This window comes from Halichoeres trimaculatus, unplaced genomic scaffold (assembly GCF_033239565.1).
Source record: "Halichoeres trimaculatus isolate MK-OKI-2021-1 unplaced genomic scaffold, fHalTri1.1 fHalTri1_scaffold_38, whole genome shotgun sequence".
In the NCBI taxonomy this organism is placed as follows: domain Eukaryota; kingdom Metazoa; phylum Chordata; class Actinopteri; order Labriformes; family Labridae; genus Halichoeres; species Halichoeres trimaculatus.
The window spans coordinates 141,724-155,371 of NW_027437216.1; the positions used below are offsets into that span (position 1 = coordinate 141,724).

Below are 13,648 nucleotides of genomic sequence, written 5' to 3' on the forward strand. Positions count from 1 at the left end.
CTAGTGTTGGCCTACCTGAAGGTTTGTAGAGCAGCCACCCACCAGTAACTGACCCCAATTTTGGGAATAAAACTTTGAGGGCATCACATAACTGTAAGCAAAAAATGTATACACATATAATCTTTCCCAAAAATAGTGTCAAAACTTGAAATCATGAAGAGCATCAATAACACTGCATGGAATTCTAAAAAATCCATATAACTTCAAAACCTACAATACTAAGTTAACAATTGCATGTTTTTACCTCCTCATGTGTTGTGCTTTCATCTAGATGAGCAGTCCTACAGCCCAGTCCTGCATGCATATGGACTATTTGCTCCTCCTCTTTTGGAGTTTTTTCACATCGCTTTGGCAACAAATAGAAAGCCACATCCAGTGGCCTAGGCCTCCTGGCAGGAACAGGACTTGCTGTGGGAAATCGCCTTTTTCCCCTGCCCCTGGTGAAAATACCTGGAAAGGACCTACAGAAAACAAACAAACAAAAAACACTAACTACAACCATATGTGACATTATTAGAAGATTATGTATTATCAAGTCCTGCTATAACTTCGCTCATTTCATAATTACTTTAATATTAGCCTTAAGTGAGAAGTTTATGTTTTAAACTTAAACAAACTTTTCTTCACCTGGTCATTTCCATTTGAACTGGTTCTGTTCGTCTCTGTTCTCTGCAGAATTGTATCCAAGAAAATCTATTAATAATCAATACATCTAAAATGTATGAGTAGTATAAGCCATATGTACACAAAGTAAATTTCAATACTAAACCTCATTTGTTGATTTGTGACTCCAACACTTGCTGAACCCTGCTGACCTGATGAGTTGAGTAGTTGTAAAAGGCGGTTGGCTGACTGTAAAATATTATCAGCATGACTGCCCTGCAACAATGCAGAAAAAGCAAGAGGAGCATTAAAAATTGGCAGAACGAGAACATGAATACATTTTACAAAGTTACTCGTTACTGCACTATAATTATGGTGACCCTACTGTGGTTTCCAAAGGGTGAACACTTAAGATATGCGTCCTACATTATACAACAATTTGAAACAAGCTATAAAACTATTATCTAGATGGCGCCGCGGATGGTCGCCTCGGTACTGCGCTCTCTCGTACTTTGTGCGTTTTTGTGTTTTTTTAGTGCACTCTGCTCTCCTTCTCTGGTCACTTTCACCAGGGAAGAGCTCATAAACATTGGCCTGACATCTGGTACAATTTTTCCACCGGTTTTCACTGAACCAGGGAACTTTACAGATGTTTTGGTCGGAGGAGCAGCAGCTCTGTATGGAGTTTACAGAAGACGCCGGCGCGGGAAGCGAGCAGGCGCGCTCGTGAAACTGAGGCAGCGGGGATTACGCACTGCGCTCCCGTCTATCCACCTGGCCAACGTCCGCTCTCTGTCAAACAAGATGGATGAACTGCTGCTCCTCAACAGGAAAAACTCAGACTTTGGCAGATCCGCCGCCCTGTGTTTCACTGAAACTTGGCTCAGTGAACACATCCCCGACAGCGCTCTACATCTGCCCGGCTTCCAGCTCCTGCGAGCGGACCGCGTAACGGAGCTCTCAGGGAAGACGAGGGGAGGCGGAACATGCTTTTATATTAACGAAGGTTGGTGTACAGATGTCACAGTGTTGAAGAGGACATGTAGCCCCCAGTTGGAATCCTTTTTCATAAACTGTCGCCCGTTTTATTCACCGCGGGAGTTCTCCTCGTTTGTGCTGGTCAGTGTTTACATTCCACCTCAGGCGTGCGTAACAGAGGCGCAGCAGCAGCTCGCCGACCAGATCACAGACGTGGAGAGGAAGCATCCAGACTCCCTGCTCATCATTTTAGGGGATTTTAACAGAGCAAACCTCAGCCATTAACTCTGAAAATACAGACAGCACGTCACGTGTCCCACCAGGGACGCGAACATTCTCGACCATTGCTACACCACAATAAAGGACTCATATCGCTCTGTTTCCCGTGCAGCTTTAGGACTCTCTGATCACTGTCTGATCCACCTTATTCCTACCTACAGGCAGAAATTAAAATCTGCAAAGCCTGTAGTGAAGTCAGTGAAGAAGTGGACGGATGAGTCAAGGCAGGAGCTCCAGGCCTGTTTTGACTGCACAGATTGGAGCGTCTTTGAAGCTGCAGCCACAGACATTCATGGACTTACATCAGTTTTTGTGAGGACCTGTGTGTGCAAACCAAGACCTTTCACACATACAGCAACAATAAAACTTGGTTTACTGGGAAACTGAGGCAGCTTCGCCAGGCCAAGGAGGAGGCCTACAGAAGTGGGGACAGGCTCCTGTACAAGCAGGCCAGGAACACACTGACAAAGGAGATCAGAGCAGCTAAGAGGAGCTACTCTGAGAAGCTGAGAAGACAATTCTCAGCTAACGATCCTGTGTCGGTGTGGAGGGGCCTTCAGGAGGCCGTCAACTACAAGAGACCATCCCCCCACCCTGTGGAGAACCCTCATCTGGCTGAGGAGCTGAATCTGTTTTACACCAGGTTTGAAACAGACTCCTTCACACCCCCCACTCATCCCATCAACAAAAGACTACCTGCCCCCCTGGACAGCTCCCCCCCCTCTGCAACCCCACCCGCACTGACGATCCGTGAAGAGGATGTGTGCCAGCAGTTCCAGAGACAAAAGATCAAGAAGGCTCCAGGACCTGATGGTGTCTCCCCCTCATGTCTGAGGGCCTGCGCGGACCAGCTGGCCCCCATCTTCACCCGGATCTTCAACAGATCTCTGGAGCTGTGTGAGGTGCCCTCCTGCTTCAAACGCTCCACCATCATCCCAGTCCCAAAGAAACCCTCCATAACAGGACTGAATGACTACAGGCCCGTCGCCCTGACTTCTGTAGTCATGAAGTCTTTTGAACGCCTGGTGCTGAGTTACCTGAAGGACATCACAGGACCCCTACTGGACCCCCTGCAGTTTGCCTACCGGGCAAACAGGTCAGCTGAGGATGCAGTCAACATGGGACTGCATTACATCCTACAGCACCTGGACTCTGCAGGGACGTACGTGAGGATCCTGTTTGTGGACTTCAGCTCGGCATTCAACACCATCATCCCTGACATCCTCCACCACAAGCTCTCCCACCTCTCTGTGCCACCCCCCACCTGTCAGTGGATCTCCAGCTTCCTGACTGGCAGGACCCAGCAGGTGAGGCTGGGGTCCATCACATCCAGCACACGGACAGTCAACACCGGCGCCCCCCAGGGGTGTGTGCTCTCCCCACTGCTCTTCTCCCTCTACACTAATGACTGCACCTCAAGGGACCCCTCTGTGAAACTCCTGAAGTTTGCGGACGACACCACCATCATTGGTCTCATCCAGGATGGTGACGAGGCCGCTTACAGACAGGAGGTGGAACAGCTGGTCCTCTGGTGTGGTCAGAACCACCTGGAGCTGAACCCGCTCAAGACTGTGGAGATGACAGTGGACTTTAGGAGAAACCCCCCTCCTCCGCCCCTCCTCACCATTCTGAACAACACTGTGTCTACTGTGGACTCCTTCCGGTTCCTGGGATCCACCATCTCCCGGGATCTGAAGTGGACCTCCCACATAGACTCCATCAGGAAGAAGGCACAGCAGAGGTTGTACTTCCTCAGACAGCTCAGGAAGTTCAACCTGCCCCAGGACCTGCTCATCATCTTCTACACCTCCATCATTCAGTCTGTCCTGTGCTCCTCCATCTCGGTTTGGTTTTCCTCAGCCTCCAAACACGACAGGCACAGACTGCAACGAACTGTCAGGGCTGCAGAAAAAATCATCGGAGTCAGCCTGCCCTCCATCCAGGACTTGTACAGGTCCAGGACCAGGAAGCGGGCTGGCAACATCTCTGCAGACCCTTCACACCCCGGACACAAACTGTTTAAACTGCTCCCCTCTGGTCGGCGTTACAGAGCTCTGTGCGTCAAGACGTCCAGACACAGGAACAGTTTCTTCCCCCAGGCCGTCACTCTGATGAACACTTAACCTGCTTTAAAAAAACTCATATACCTCATGTACAGCCACAGTCTCTCTGTTTCTGTTTCTATTGCACATCCATCTTCCATTCCCTGTTGCAAGTTGCACATTTTTTTATGACATTTATTCAGTGCACTATTTTTCCTAACTTAAATTGTGTATATATTTTTGTATTTACTCTGTGCAGAGTTCTTTATTTAATATTGTAATAATTATTATTCTTTTTCTACTACTTAAACTCTATTTTTCTACTCTTGTAATTCTATCCACATTTGTACTGAGAGAGTGCAGTTTAAACCGGAGTCAAGTTCCTTGTATTCTTGAAAATACTTGGCCAATAAAGGTGATTCTGATTCTGATTCTGATTCTGATTCTGAAAACAATATTATGTATTTCTTTGGGAAAAGACACTAATTCAGGGTTATTAGACATGCTTAACTATGCCCAAAATTATCTTCATTCAACTCTCAGCAGAAGAAACATCACATGGTATGATATTTCAGTAAAAAACACTTCTGTGTCAGATAAACAACACGATAAACCAGTCCTGTTAAGTGAGAACGAACTCGAATCTGCGAGGCTCAGGAGGCTAACACACACCGGGTCTACGAGGTGAGCTACCGCAGCGGCCCCACACCACGGCGAAGAAGTTTTAGCAGGCCGAGATTTTCATTACTTGCCAGATAACCCAGCGATTGTTTACAACAATCAGATAACGACATCGTTGTTCCTCAAATCAAAAACGTTCATCCGTGTTGCCCCAAAACACAATGTACGTACCGTTAGCAAGCTGCTGACGCAGTTTTGGCGAACGCCACGTAATAAAAGTTGAGTATTGTTATCGTTCAAAATAGCCGGTTAACGTGCAGCATGTTAAGTCATAGCTATAATGCAATTTTCAAAACACAAATGACAAATAGCATAAACAGGCTTACCAAAGCCGCATCATTGGAGTTGGTCGACATAGTTCACTCGAAACTGTCATGGTGTCATAAGACCAGTGGAGCGCAACCTGATTGGCTGAGCGTTGTACGACTTGACCAAGGGATCGATTGCTTCCCCTTGGTTACCCGGATGTTGAGACTGGATTATTTTTGACACTGAATTTCCTGACACTGAATTTTCTGGCACCGAAATTCTCGAGACATAGATATTTCTTTATGTTGAATTCTTTTTAACACTAATTTTTTTTCGACTGGATTTTTTGAGATGTTGATTTTTTTTACACTGAATTTATTTCAACATGGACAAATATAAAAGGGGGAGAATAACCAATCAGCGCTTAAAATTCGATGTTTTTTAATATTCAAAGTCCAATTTCGATGCTGAAAAAATTCAGAGTTAGAAATTCATGTTCAAATCCTGATGGCACAGTTATACTTCCATAAAAAGGTCAATTCATAATGAGGAATTCAAAGGCTTCACAAAGTTTTATGGCTTTACAGAACAATTTAAGGCAATGTAGGTATTCTGTACTTGTTACATTTACTGAAGGTAGTCAACTTATTAGTGTACACACCACTCTGTGGTCGTTGCCATGGCCAAGCTGTCTCCTGAGACAGAATGGTCTCCAAACACAGAGTTCCTGTACTTGGTCCCATTTTGTTGTATTTTTCAACCACAGAACTCAGGATCCCCTTCTCCTCCCTGATTTTGCGGCGGATCCTGGCACGACCTTTGTTGCTGTCTGTATCTTTGTAGAGACGCTGGGAACGTTTCCTGATACTTGCCACCAGCAACTCAATCCTGCTTGCCAAGGCATCCGCATCAGTCAAGGTGTTGGTCTTTGCTGTAGAGAGGGTATATTTGTTTTGCACTTCAGTGACTTACAATATCAGTGCAATTCAATCTTAATTTTATTTAATTCTCGAATGGCATTATAAGTTAATGGCTTGCAAAACTGAGTGTTCCATGCTTGCTCTCAAATGAAAGCCTACAGAGACCATACCTTATTTTAAGAGATTAAACCGGATGTCATGTGTCAACATAACATTATTGTGTATTTCAACATGAACAGGTATCAATTACAAAGTATCAGACTAAACCCTGAAAGCTTCATGAACAGTTTTCTTACTTTCTGCCCACTCCTTCACATCGCTGATCCACTCTTCCAATTGGCTCTCAGTCACTGCCAACTGGGCTTTCATGGACTCCAGGTTCTGCAGCTGGTTTTCCAGAGCTTTTGAGGTCTACAGTCACAAACAATCACAGGTAATAAAAATAATGAAATAAACACTCAGTTCACATCCCCAACTATTCCTATCAAATAATATTTCATACTTGAAAGGACAAATAATACTTATGTAATAATAAAGGATATAACGTTATTACTTTCAGATTGCGGGACAGTGAGGTGGCCAGGTTGTGAAACTTTTGCTGATTCCAGCGCATGGCCATGTGTGTCAGCATGTCTGTGCGTCCTGTAACAGAAAATGTGTTACCTCTATCCTGTACCATTTGGTATACCTGAGTTTCTACGGTTTTCACCTCACCTCCTTTTGACATATGTTTGGTGGTCACTGCTATCCGCGAGAGGAAGGCATTGCACTGTTCCACCTCCTCGTCAAGTGTCAACCCAGCCCCCTCCTGATATGCCCCACTCCATTTCACCTTTTTAAAATATATTCCAAAAACAATGCCAATTATAACTTCTCAGTGCTGATATTGAGATGTAGACAGTCATTTTGTCTGATGCTAATTGTTACTTACTTCACACTTGAAGTCATGGGCTTTGGCATGAAACACTGAGAGGAAGGGCTTCATGTTTAAAAGATACTGGAGCTCTGGGCAGCTTTTTGTGACTCTTTGGAGGTAGGGCCAGTACTTGCAGGTCACATCCATGCAAAAAAATGTTATTTGCCTATTTTCTAGCTTATTTTGTAAGTACAGGGGATAGGCAAAAATTTCTCCTCTGTACATATTGAGGGCACACAGGAGCACTCCATGCCAACAGACTGCAAGTTCCAGTCCCTCCTCATCTAGCTTGCTGGCAGATCTTTGGGAGGTCTCTCTGGCTGCTGACCACTCCCCTCCACAAATACCTCTCCCAGAGACCTACAATATGAAAATTTATTCATTAAAACGGTCGAAAGACGGACCTCAAAAAACACTTCCATAAAACACAATTGTATTCCTGAACATATATAATTACAGTCTGCAATATTACATGTTTGGTTGTGCTCTGTATGTAGTCGACAAATTTTGAGACGTCTTCATCCTTTGCTATGAAGACGCCTTCAAAGATGGCCTGTTCCTCAGATCTAAATAAAACAAAGGGACAGGTGATGATATCTCACACTCTCGGGTTAAAAGACTTACATTGTTATTAATTTAAACACTGTGAAGTTATATATATACTTTGAAGTACCTAGCTGCATTTTTGAAGCAGTAATGCTTGCGGTTTCCATCAACAGAAACTGCAAGCATGTCCGGGCTGCAAGCAGGACAGGCGAAGGGCTCCTCCTTGCAGATGCTGTTGACCTCAAATTGAACAGCCTCCCACTCAAAAAAACTCTTTAAAAAGCTATCAGCTGAGATCTGTCCACTCTATCATAAAAAAAAACATCAACAGGGAAATTACAAACAATGATACTAAAACAAATGCATTTTAAGGACACCAGTTTTCAACAAAGATATACAAATAAATAACATGGGACAAAGACCTTCAATACTCACACGGCCAAAGCGGACAGTTCGCCGATCCAGCATTCTTAAAAATGCCTGACAGGACAGTCCTGGTGCAACCATTTTACTTTCTTCAAATGAAATAAAAGTAACAATGGCAAAAATGGTGGAGAAGTGAAGGGTAGCTGGCCAGTAGTCACTTCGAAGAAGGTCATCAACTCCAGCAATCCAACTGACCTGGCCTGTTTCACATACCAACTCAGGCATGCTGAGCTCATGGCGTCCTGGAAAAAAAAAAATGGAAATCCACTGTAATGTTAACTGCCCTAGATAATCATTTTTTCCCTCTAACGCAGAATGCATCACTCGATGTTCATGTGATTTTTTTTCCTTCTAACAATGTATGGCAACATGTGGGAGTTGTTGAGAAGAGACAGATCTTATTAAACAAACATTTCAATCAGGACCAAAGTTCATTACATTCTTACCATTCATTGTGATCACTGCCACAGTCTTCCCTGGTTTGACACTTAATGACGGTGTTTGACAATCACAGACTTTGTCAGGGATTTCCATGGGTACAAAACGCACTGAAAAGCACAAGAAAACACCATATGAATGACATGAGAGAAGAATTAATTACTATATTGCGTTGTGACAAATTTCTGACCCAATTCAACTACAGTTTACCTACATGACAAAAATGTGACATGAAGCACATGACTGAAAAGTATTAAAGTCACCCAGAAGAAGCTGCAATTGAACCCTAAAGTGCTCAACAAATCCAGTAAGAAAATATATTTTTGAAACTTACAAACCAGAACATACCACATGGGCAAAGGGTGTTACACTTTATAAAAGTTGTTGGAGGCAAAGGCTGGAAGAATCCTGCTGTACAGGCATCTCTGTTGTGAAGCACATGTCTGGTGTGCATGCTGACATCACATTCAGAGCAGAAGAAGGGGGATGGCTGGCAATCACGACATCGGACAACAGCTGAATTCCTTCCACACTGTTGGCAGACACGGTTTGCTGCATTTTCTTGTGCTATGGTTGTGTTCACAAGACGTGGTCTCTCTGCCCTCCAACTCTCTGAAAAGAGAGTTTTCTTGTGCTCCAGTTTGATAAAGCCAGAAGAGAAGCTCTTGGGGTTGGCTCATCCACCTCATCTCCAGTGGTATCACTGAGGGATTGCTGCAGATCTTGTAAGAACCCCTCTATTAAAATGGTACAAAAAAATAACAAAGATCTTTTCAATTTTAAAATGTACCATATGAAGTAGCTTTGAATGGTGTAACTGTCCATTATTCAATTCTATTTGTATTTGTGATGTAATACAAAGATGTATTATAAATTGCAGTTCTATCAGAAACAAGTACATATTACTCAACTTTATGCTGTGGGATAATGGAGAATAAATTAAGTAAATACCAAGTGTCTCTGGAGAAATGGCTGGGGCAAATACAATCTCAGGAGCATCAGCAGGAGGATCAGTCTTCCGAGTCAGCCGGGCTACACTCGAAAAAAATATAGAGAAAAAAAATTGTGACATTATAATGATTGTTTTTTTTTTTCAAAATCTCAGGCTGTATAAAAAGAAAAAGATCTTAAACATTGTGAAACATTTGATATGAAAGCAACAATGCTACCCCATTTAGGTCTAAAGCCAAGACATTTCGCAAGACTTCAAGACAATGTAATAAATCTGACAGCAGTGCTAACTTTTGTAAGCTCATACAGAACTTAATACTCCCTTTGACACAGAAGTCAAAGTGGCCTTATTGTGTCTCTTTCAAAAATGATCCAAGACCAGTGATACTGCATTTATTTTGCAAGTTAAAATCAGGATTTTTTTTTAATATTAATAATGTAAAAACAATACTGACCTTGATTAGACTGATTCCTTATTGATCTTGGCCGTCCATGAATTAAGTCTCCTTCACAGGTTCTCTTTCTCCACTTCACTGTAGGTCTTGGTGCTTCTGGTGCTGCTGCAGCTTGTTCTCTCTGCAGCTCCCTGAGCAAGTCATCTGCACTTGCTAAATCACCACTGACCTGTGACTGATCAGTCAGGCTATCCACAGCCATAAGCAATTCCTGAAGTTCAGAATCACTCATGGTGACTGTGCAGATACAAACGAAGAACAGAACACAACACAAGGATACGGACAAGGGACAAAAAGTAAGACAGAACACGATCACAGAAACAAACTTGGAAACAATAGACTTATGGACAGGTAAGACAAATATAAACAGAAATAGAGTCAGACACAGGCTAACAGGTGAGACAAGTCAACAGCAAGGACAAGTTAACAAGAGAGACAGACAGGGCTCTTAAAAGTGCCTTTGGGTTGTTGTGGATTTTTCAAACCAAAATATATGAGATGACAAATTTGAAGGATCTGTTGAGGGGAAATAACAGACACAAGTTACCAAAAACTAAACAACCTGCATCAGCCACTTGTGTTTATTACTGGCTACTGACCAACTATCTTGAGATGGTGTTACGCAGTGAATAAAAATATATCATTTATGGAGATTAGCCTATATACTTCCTCAGAGCAATTTTATTAGTATAAATTAAAGGTAATATTTTGAAGGGGTTTGCCTAAAGCAGGATAGTTTGTAAAATAATGCCTGCATGATCGGCAAGTACATTTTTGGAAACGTTCAAAACAACATTCAAAATAAAATCATTACATGATTGACTCATAAAACACTCATAAAGTCTGTTTTATCTTCATGAAATTAAAAAGTAAACTATTACCTACAAACAACTGAATAGACAGATACTGAAATTAATGTTTTAAATTTCCTCAGTCATTTAATACTTACAGGAAGCAGGGGAGAAATGGGGACAGCGGGAGGTGAGCTTTTTTTCTCGTAGGATCCATCCGGGTATTTCATAAATATTCATGCTGCGACTTGATCCAATTTGTCCGTTGGGTAATACGTGCAATAGCAACAGCCAATCATGAAAGCATCTGCCTATAAGAAGACGTAACAGTATGAGATTCCCGCATCTATCCTACAAAAAAAAAATACGTAAGCGGGAAGCACCCGCAATCGTCGCTGGTCGTAGGCTATGTAGGCTATACCATGGCGTCATAACACGTCCCTAAAACATTTATTGAAACAAACTATTTAAGAAAGCGTTTCAATGATAAGTAAATTCACTTCACATCAACATTTTAAATTATTTTTAAATAAATAGTTTTAAAAAGATTTGGTGAAGCAAAGCTTTTGGGTGTCGTCACTATGGAAACAACCCATGGGATTGTGGGTAGTGTAGTACCTTCGGCCATCCAAAAGTGAGATCGAATTCATTATTTCTCTGAATCGAAAGGAACATAAAGACAACTGATGGACTTAAACATTGACACATCTTATTGAGCAATTAACAATGACAAATATATGTTTTTTTGTAGAGAAATATCGCGTATAACATAGTAAAATAGCGACGAACGTGGAAACTGTCAGACAGGATAGTACTTCCGGATGTTCTTTCCCCCGTTAACCAATCAGATGTGAGCTCACAGCGTTGTAAAACGCCACAGTTGGTTTACATTGGAGTGAACTGGAGACCCGCAGCGTCTCATGAGGACGCAGAGGGAGAACTTTTGCGTCAGCTTCTGACGCCAAAGGGCCCTGACCAAGCGTCGGTTTTTGACACGCTGGGAGTGAGACTGTGTTGCAAAAGCATGCTCAACAGCTATATTGCCTGTAGGTGTAAGTATGAGCGTGAAAGGTTTTCTGTCTATGTGTCAGCCCTGTGGTTGGCTGGCGACCAGTCCAGGGTGTACCCCGCCTCTCCCCCAATGACAGCTGGGAAAGGCTCCAGCCACCCTCAACCCTGAACAGGATAAGCAGTTTAGAAAATGAAAAAATAACTCCTATCTTATCCCTGATTGGTGGAATTGGTAGTATTACAACTCTCCCCATGTTACAACCATACCTGGTCTCCCCTATTCTAAAAACCAAAACCTGAGTCAGGATCAGGAATCTTTGTTATGGTTGTTATTTGTGTTAGTTCAAAAGATGGTGTCAAACTGCACTGCGCTGTTCCAGATGTGAACTATGCAAACGTAAATATAACTTAAGAATAACCTCCGTTCCTGAGGGTGAAGGTAACTCTAATACCCCGGCCACACCAAATGTGAATTTGCGAATTTAAACGTGCGTCATGCCTGTAATGCGTTGCATGAACACCAGGGTCTCAACGCTGGACTATTTTGACAGTGCAGGCAGAATAGAGAGCCCGCTCACTTATAGACCAAGAGCCCAAATGAGCATCTGAAAAACAATCAGCTATGGTTTCAAAAGCATGACAGGAGAGTGTGTGAAAGCCTTGGAGATCACAATCAAGGCCTGCTGCCTCTTCCTGTCTCCTCAGCGACTTTCACCCAAGCCTGAAAAGTTCTTTCTTTTTGTAAACAACGATGCTACCACGTCGTTACTGAAAAATGTAGTTAAATTACTAACTAGATGCTATTTGATGTTACTGCCCAACACTGTACCTCTCAAATGTCTGAATCCGTTTTTATCAAGTTACAATGAATGTTGTCTCTGTCCTGTTCTGCTGGAGCTACAGGTGACACGGAGATGCAGCGTGCTCATCTCATGGCTCTACTGATCCCAGATCTGCATGGTCACTGTTTTTCCAGTGATCAGAAATCAGCTCTCTGCAGCCTCAGTCCGACCATATTGTGGTAGTTAAAAGTGTAAAACTGACTCTAGATCAGTCAGTCAGCCATCACCATTGATTGACAGCATTTCTCTTGTTTCTTGTGTTAACGAACTTGGCCAACTACCTATCAGATCTGAGGTGGCCAAAGGGGTGGCCAATGAGTTTTTAGGGGTGGCACCAGGCCACTCCCTAAAATCACCACTGCTCAAAGACTCCATGAAACCCATAGAAATCCTCAGGTCAACACCCAACAGAAATTGTTTGATTTTAATGAATTTGTGTTTGCTAGGTTGTTTTTGTTTATTTTCCCTGCTGTTGAACCTTCAACTTTATTTTCCAAATATCCATTCATTCTATCAATCTGCCCTTCACGGTGATGAATTTTCAGCCCGAAGAAGCCCATGGAGTCTAATGTTGAGGCCTCGTGCCTGCAGTAAACAACACTCTCAGCATACTACTGGAGAATTAATCAAATGTGTCACTTTTCTAAAAGTCTTTCATCTGGAATCCTAAAAAAAGAAGCTCCACTTTCTACCTTCCTCAGATTCATCTATACATCCCTCTTTCATGTTAAAGCCTCTTAGTCATTACAGACAAACAGTGTGGATAGGTGGGTAGTAAACCTACATTCCTCCAAACTTCACTCTTCATTTGGAAAACCAGCAGTGCTGCAGACTGACCACATCAAAACACTCCACTGGCTTCAGCATCACAGAGCATTCTTTATGTGCAGATGATGTTGGATTGCTCAGCGTCTTTGACCTCTCTACAAAGATGACTGGAGTAAGCAAACTTCTCATTAAAAATAACATCCAGTAAAGCTCAGACTTCTCATAATGAACCCATCCTTACTTTAACTTAACAAGATGCATCAGAGAATATATCTCATAATGCAGTACAAACATTTTTGCTTCAATGTTTAAGGGTGCACTATGGGGAATATTTAGGTGTATCAAGTGGTGCGATTCTTGACTGAAGGGCTACTTTGCTTGCCCCTTTAGAAAATGAAGTGATGGTAGCAGGAGGTACTGCATACTGCTTTTGAGGGTATTGAGTAGTGCGACTTGTTTTCTTGGGTCTGTTTTTTAGCCTCACTGGTCTTCAGATTCAGAAAGTGGGACTGAGATTAATAGCAAAATTTCTTCCGTGAGCCTATAAGTATTTTATAGGTATGCTTATATATTTTGTTGATGTGAAAAGATTCACTGGTGTTTTGGGGTGGGTATTGATAAGGGTCAATTAGAAATGGTTCAATCCATCAACATCATCAGCGTCGGTGGCGCAGCTGGAGAATGCGCTTGGTTGGTAATCGGAAGGTTGCAGGTTCAAGCCCAGCTCTGGGCGACACATGGCGATGTGTCCT

General features: G+C 42.8%; 1 long non-coding RNA gene across 1 annotated transcript; it reads right to left on the minus strand.

Moving 5' to 3' along the window:
* Positions 1-8,085: 8,085 nt before the first annotated feature.
* Positions 8,086-9,074, minus strand: LOC141786523 (uncharacterized). The gene is made up of 3 exons (XR_012597811.1): positions 9,030-9,074; positions 8,427-8,815; positions 8,086-8,188 (listed from the first exon to the last, which is right to left on the minus strand). It is a non-coding gene; the product is annotated as an uncharacterized LOC141786523 (long non-coding RNA).
* Between the last annotated feature and the right edge of the window lie 4,574 nt (positions 9,075-13,648).